This window comes from Cebus imitator, unplaced genomic scaffold, assembly GCF_001604975.1.
Source record: "Cebus imitator isolate Cc_AM_T3 unplaced genomic scaffold, Cebus_imitator-1.0 Scaffold169, whole genome shotgun sequence".
NCBI lineage: Eukaryota > Metazoa > Chordata > Mammalia > Primates > Cebidae > Cebus > Cebus imitator.
This window is the reverse complement of record NW_016107484.1, coordinates 1,008,351-1,015,735: the sequence shown is the minus strand read 5'-3', so window position 1 is coordinate 1,015,735 and position 7,385 is coordinate 1,008,351. Positions and strand designations below refer to the sequence as shown.

At 46.2% G+C, this 7,385-nt stretch overlaps 1 non-coding gene across 1 annotated transcript; it reads left to right on the top strand.

Annotated features, from left to right (window-relative positions):
- The first annotated feature begins 7,095 nt into the window (after nt 1–7,095).
- On the top strand, nt 7,096–7,202 carry LOC119473590. Its single transcript, XR_005202798.1, has one exon. It is a non-coding gene; the product is annotated as a U6 spliceosomal RNA (small nuclear RNA).
- Nucleotides 7,203–7,385: the final 183 nt, after the last annotated feature.

Sequence of the window (7,385 nt, the reverse complement as noted above, 5' to 3'; positions counted from 1 at the left end):
GATTAAAAAAAAAAAAAAAAAAAAAAAAAAATCAGTTCCCTGGAAGGAGATAAGCCTCAAGGCTGAGGTTGCAAAGTGGCAACCCAGGGACCATATTCAATGCAGAAACATGCCTTGTTGAATTGCACCATCAATTCCTAAGAGACTGTATCAGGGAAGACTCTTGGGGGAAATTGCAGTTAAAAATGCAAAAAGCAAATATGTGTATTAGGTGAATGGAAAAAATAACATAAAAAACAACAACAAAAAATACAAAAAGCAAAGGACCACTGCGTGGGCAGTCCAGTCATGAAAGGTGCTCCAAGCTCACAATCAATGTCTATAAGAACAAGGAGGAAGTCTCGACTCCCCTCCCTGGGATTTTGTGTAAAATCTACTATATTCTAGGTCCTTTGTCTTTTTGTTTTCCTTGGTTACATCCTCGTTTTGCAGAAGCCTATCCTCCAGAAGCCTTTTCAGAAAGGACATGGAAAGAACTTTTGAAACCTTGCATCTCTAAAAGTGCTTTCATTCTACTTGCACACGTATTTGATAGTTTGGCTAGGAAAATGAATGTAAATTAAAAATCATTTGTCGCTGGGCGAGGTGGCTCACACCTGTAATCCCAGCACTTTGGGAGGCCGAGGCGGGTGGGTCACAAGGTCAAGAGATCGAGACCATCCTGGCCAATATGGTGAAACCCCGTCTCTACTAAAAAAAATACAAAAATTAGCTGGTCGTGGTGGCATGCGCCTGTAGTCCCTGCTACTCCAGAGGCTGAGGAGAATTGCTTGAACCCGGGAGGCGGAGGTTGCAGTGAGCCGAGATTTCGCCACTGCACTCCAGCCTGGCGCCTGGTGACAGAGCAAGATTCTGTCTCAAAAAAAAAAAAAAAAAAAATCATTTGTCCTTGGAATTTGAAAGGTATCGTTCCATTGTCTTGTTGCTTTTGAGATGTCCAATGTCATTTTTATGTCAGATCCTTTTTGTGTGAGCTCTTTTTCCTCTGGAAGCTTTGAAATCTCTTTATCACTAGTGTTCTGAATTTTGTGAATTTCATAATTATGTGGCTTGGTGTAGGTCCTTTTTTTTTTTTGGAGACGGAGTTTCGCTCTTGTTACCCAGGCTAGAGTGCAATGGCGTGATCTCGGCTCACAGCAACCTCCGCTTCCTGGGTTCAGGCAATTCTCCTGCCTCAGCCTCCTGAGTAGCTGGGATTACAGGTCCTTTTTTTTTTTTTTAGAGGAAATCTTGCTCTGTCGCCAGGCTGGAGTGCAGTGGTGTGATATTGGCCCACTGGAACCTCTGCCTCCCAGGTTCAAGCGATTCTTCTGCCTCAGCCTCCCGAGTAGTTGGGACTACAGGCGCGCGCCACCACATCTAGCTAATTTTTGTGTTTTAGTAAAGACGGGGTTTCACTATGTTGGCCAGAAAGGTTTTGATCTCTTGACCTCATGATCCACCAGCCTTACCCTCCCAAAATGCTGGGATTACAGGCATGAGACACTGTGCCTGGCCAGTGTAGGTCCTTTTAAGGTTAAAAAGGTTGAGCTGAAAATTCCTGTCTTCAGTTGAGAGTTATTTTGTTATATTATCTAATTGATTATCTTCTCCCTTTTATTTTTTCATTTGCTTTCTGGAACTTCTTTTAGATATTGAACTTGTTGAATCAACCCTCCATTTATATTACATTTTCTCATTTTTGCCTTTTTGACCCACTAAAAAGAAAATTTTACCAAAATTTTAAAAATTATACCTCATTTCAGGCTGGGCACAGTGGCTCATGTCTGTAATCCCAGAGCTTTGGGAGACTGAACTGGGTGGATCACTTGAGGTCAGGAGTGCAAGACCAGCTTGACCAACATGGTGAAAACCCATCTCTACTAAAAATACAAAAAAAGAAAAAGAAAAATTAGCCAGGCATAGTGGCATGTGCCTGTAACCCAGCTGCTTAGGAGGCTACAACAGGAGAATTACTTGAACCCAGGAGGCAGAGGTTGCAGTGAGCCGAGATTGTACCATTGCACCCCAACCTTGGCAACAAGAGCAAAACTCCGTCTCAAAAAAAAAAAAAAAGTCCACGCGTCGTAGCTAAGGCCTGTAATCCCAGCACTTTGGGAGGCAGAGGCACGAGAATTGCTTGAAGCTGGGAGGCGGAGATTGCAGTGAGCTGAGGTCACGCCACTGTACTCCAGCCTGGACAGCAGAGTGAGACTCCACCTCAAAAAAAAAAATTATACCTCATTTCAGAAAAATTTCTTAGAGGTCCTTCTTACTTTCTGAGTGTGTGTGTGTGTGTGTGTTGTTTTTTTTTTTAATAGCGACAGCATCCTGCTCTTGGTTCATGTATGCAATATTGTTTCTTATCTCTCCAAGAAGAATATTTTGAGTTTATTTGAAGTTATCTTTTGCTCCCTAAATTGTTTATATTTCTTTCTCTCTCTCTCTCTCTCTTAGTTTGTTTTGAACTCCCTCTTCATGTTGGAAGCTTTCCTCAGAAGTCTGGAAAGGAGCCCGTGAGGATGACTGATAGGATCGGTGTGTACGGCAGGAGCCTGGCCTGTCAGCGAGTGAGCCAGTGGGTGGCCAGGCGGCTCTCTGGTCGGAGGCTTCTAAATGTCAGTATCTGGAGGTCTTCTCTGTGGGTGGTTCTGATTGCCCAGGGGAGGACCTCCAATTGCCTTCTGGGAATGTGTGTCTGGCTGCTCAGTTTCTGGAGCAAGGTCAGGGAAGAGGGCAGTCATTTTGCTGTTTGCTCTGCCCACTGCCACTAAATCTCTCTGCCCTCAGCCTCTGGCAACTCACTCACTCCCTGCACTCATTCCATGCCATCCCCAGTTCTGGAGCCTCTTTGATTTCATTTCTCCAGAAGCTAAACCTGGAGAGGGAGAGAGCTAGTCACCCAAGACCACAACAAGATGGGGACGAGAACCTGGATGTCCCCTCCCTATGGCAGCACTGAAGCTTCCAATTCCTGAGACTTTCTGGGATTCCAGGAGAGGACCGGCCTGCTTTCACTGAGATCTGCTTCTGTAGGCTTGGGGCTACAGGTGTTGTCTTATTTCACTAAATATGGATTTTCTCCTTCTGTTTCTTGTTCTCTTGTACTTTGAGGATGATTTGGGAGCAAGAGGGGTGACCATGTTTTTATCATAGTAAAAACTAACATCTAGACAGTTTAGTAAAATTTTGAATGATTTGCTAATGTTGTAAAAATTGTGACATTTCATATTATAGAGACATAAGAATGTTAGTATTGGCCGGGCGAGGTGGCTCACACTTATAATCCCAGCACATTGGGAGGCCGAGGTAGGTGGATCATTTGAGGTCAGCCTGGCCAACATGGTGAAACCCCGTCTCTACTAAAAATACAAAAATTAGCCAGGCATGGTGGCACCACCTGTAGTCCCAGCTACTTGGGAGGCTGAGGCAGGAGAATTGCTTGAACCTGGGAGGCGGAGGTTGCAGTGAGTCGAGATCATGCCATTACACTTCAGCCTGGGTGACAGAGTGGGTCTGTTTTTCAAAAAAAAAAAAAAAGAAAGAAAGAAAGAAAAGTTAGAATTTTTCTTAACTATCAGAACACCTGACAACACTGAGCCCTTATTTCCACGTAACAGCAAGCAACGAGCTCAGGAGCATCTATCCTCTTAATTTTTTAATTTTTTTTGAGATGGAGTTTTGCCCTTATTGCCAGGCTGGAGTACAACGGAGTAATCTCGGCTCACCTTTTGAGTTCAAGGGATTCTCCTGCCTCAGCCCTGGGATTACAGGTATGTGCCACCATGCCTGGCTAATTTTGTTTTTAGTAAAGATAGGGTTTCCCCATGTTGGTCAGGCTGGTCTCAAACTCCCGACCTCAGGTGATCCACCTGCCTTAGCCTCCTAAAGTGCTGGGATTACAGGTGTGAGCCACCATGCCTAGCCGATGTCCTCTTTATTTTTATATTATTTAATTTTTTTTTTTGAGATGTGGTCTCGCTCTGTTGCCCAAGCTAGAGTGCAGAGGCTCAATCTCAGCTCACTGCAGCCTCCACCTCCCAGGTTCAAGCAATTCTCCCACCTCAGCCTCCCAAAGAGCTGGGATTACAGGTGCACTACCACGCCCGGCTAGTTTTTGTATTTTTAGTAGAAACAGGTTTTTCCATGTTGACCAGGCTGGTTCTGAACTCCTGACCTCAGGTGATCCACCCTCCTTGGCTCACAAACTGCTGCAATTACAGGCGTGAGCCACCACACCCAGCTATTTAACTTTTTTATAGAGACAGGGTCTCTCTATGTTGCCCAAGCTGGTCTTGAATTCCTGGGCTCAAGGGATCCTCCTGCGCTGGCCTCCTAAAGTGCTGGGATTACAGGCATGAGTCACTGTGCACAGCCTGACTGTCCTCTTTATTCATTTATGTATTTATTTATTTTGAGATGGAGTCCCCACCCTGTCCCTAGGCTGGAGCACAGTGGCGTGATCTTGGCTCACTGCAACTTCTGCCTCCTGGGTTCAAGGGATTCTTCTGCCCCCTCCTCCCCAGTAGCTGGACTACAGGCATGTGCCACCATATCCAGCTAATTTTTGTATTTTTAGTAGAGATGGGGTTTTGCCCTGTTGGCCAGGCTGGTCTTGAACTCCTGACCTCAAATGATCCACTTGCCTCAGCCTCCCAAAGTGGTGGTATGGGTCGCTGTGCCTGGAAAAGTTCTCTGTTTTTAATGTACAGTTCCAGGAGTTTTGACAAAATATACAGTCAAGTGACCGCTACCACAATCAAGATACAGAACAGGGCTGGGCACAGTGGCTCACGTCTATAATTCCAGCACTTTGGGAGGCCGAGGTAGGCGGATCACTTGAGGTCAGGAGTTTGAGACCAGCCTGGCCAACATGGTTAAATACAAAAATTCGCTGGGTGTGGTGGCACGCGCCTGTAATCCCAACTACTTGGGAGGCTGAGGCAGAACTGCTTGAACCTGGAACGTGTAGTGAGCCAAGATTGCACCACTGCAGTCCAGCCTGGGCGACAAGTGAGACTCTGTCAAAAAAAAAAAAAAAGAAAGAAAGATATAGGACAGGACAGGCACCAATGGCTCACACCTGTAATCCCGGCACTTTGGGAGGCTGAGAGGGGAGGACTGCTGGAGCCCGGGAGTTGGAAAACAGCTTGGGCAAGGGGGCAAGATCCTGTCAGTACAACAACATAATAAAAAAATTAGCCAGACATGGTGGCGTGAGCCTGTGGACCCAGCCACTCAGGGAGCTGAGGCAGGAGGATCCCTTAAACCCAAAAGTTCGAGGCTGCAATGAGCTGTGAGCGTGCCGTTGCACTCCAGACTGGATGACAGATATGACCTCATCTGTTAAAAAATATACACACGGCTGGACGTGGTGGCTCACACCTGTAATCCTAGCACTTTGGGAGGCCGAGGCAGGCGGATTACTTGAGGTCAGGAGTTCAAGACCAGCCTGACCAACATGATGAAACCTTGTCTTTACTAAAAATGCAAACAAAAATTAGCCCAGCATGGTGGCATGTGCCTGCAATCCAGCTACGCAGAAGGCTGAGGCAGGCTTGAACCTGGGAGGCGGAGGTTGCAGTGAGCCAAGATTGCACCATTGCACTCCAGCCTGGGCAACAGAGTGAGACTCCATCTCAAAAACTAATTAAACACACACACACACACACACACACACACAGTTTCCCCCTTGCTTCTTGCCCTTTGTAGTCAGCCCCTCTCTCTGTTCTAGTCCCTGGCAACCACTGATCTGTTTCTTGTTCCCGTTGTTTTACCTTTTCTGGAATAGAATCCTTCAAAAAGTGGCCTTGAGACCGGCTTCTCTCACTTAGCATAATGCATCTGAGATTCTGCCCTGCTGCTGAGTGTATCTGTAGTCCGTTCCTTTTTATTGCTGTGTAGTATTTCATTTTATGAATGTACCACTGTGCGTTTACACATCTGTCAGTTGAAGCCCATTTAGTTGTGTCTAGTTTTTGGTGGTTATGAATAAGACCACTGTAAATATTTACATCCAGATTTTTGCAATTCTTTAAAATTTAGGGATAGGGTCTTGCTCTGTTGCCCAGGCTGGAGTGCAGTGGCATGATCACAGCTACCTGGGGGACTGAGGTGGGTGGATCACCTAAGCCCAGGAGGCTGAGGCTGCAGTGAGCCATGATCACACCACTATACTCCAGCCTGGGTGACAGAGCAAGGCCCTGTCTCAATAACAACAACAAAAAAAGAGAGCTAAAAAAGAGAAAAGAGTCTGGGCATGGTGGGTCACCCCTGTAACCCCGGCACTTTAGGAAGCCAAGAGGGGCAGATTGCTTGAGGTCAGAGACCAGCCTGGTCAACATGGCAAAATCCCATCTCTAGTTAAAATATAAAAAATGGGCCAGGCGCGGTGGCTCACTCCTGTAATCCCAGCACTTTGGGAGGTAGAGGCTAGCAGATCATGAGGTCAGGAGTTCAAGGCCAGCCTGGCCAACGTGGTGAAACTCCGTCTCTACTAAAAATACAAAAATTAGCTAGGCGTGGCGGCACACACCTGAAGTCCCAGCTACGCTGGAGGCTGAGGCAGAATTGCTTGATCCCAGGAGGTGGCAGTTGCAGTGAGCCGAGATTGCACCACTGCACTCCAGCCTGGTTGACAGAACAAGGCCCTGTCTCAACAAAAAATAAAGAAAAAAAAGACAAAAGAGGCTGGGTGTGGTGGGTCATGCCTGTAATCCGGGCACTTTAGGAAGCCAAGATGGGCAGATTGCTTGAGACCAGAGACCAGCCTGGACAACATGGCAAAACCCCATCTCTGGTAAAAATATAAAAATTGGGCCGGGTGTGGTGGTTCATGCCTGTGATCCCAGCCCTTTGTGAGGTGGAGGTGGGCGGATCACGAGGTTAGGAGTTCAAGACTAGCCTGGCCAACATGATGAAACTCCATCTCTACTAAAAATACAAAAGTTAGCTAGGCAAAGGTGGCGCACACCTGTAGTCCTAGCTACATGGGAAGCTGTGGCAAGAGAATCACTTGAACCTGTGAGGCAGATGTTGCAGTGAGCTGAGATATCGCGCCACTGCACTCCAGCCTGGATTACAAAGTAAGACTCTGTTTTTAAAAATATATATATTGTGCTCGCTTCGGCAGCACATATACTAAAATTGGAATGATACAGAGAAGATTAGCATGGCCCCTGCACAAGGATGACACGCAAATTTGTGAAGCATTCCATATTTTTAGAGAGCCAAATCAAGAACGAACTGTCATTCACAATTGCTACAAAGAGAATAAAATACCTAGGAATACAACTAACAAAGAATGTAAAGGACCTCTTCAAGGAGAACTACAAACCACTGCTCAAGGAAATAGGAGAGGACACAAACAGATGGAGAAACATTCCATGCTCATAGTTAGGAAGAAT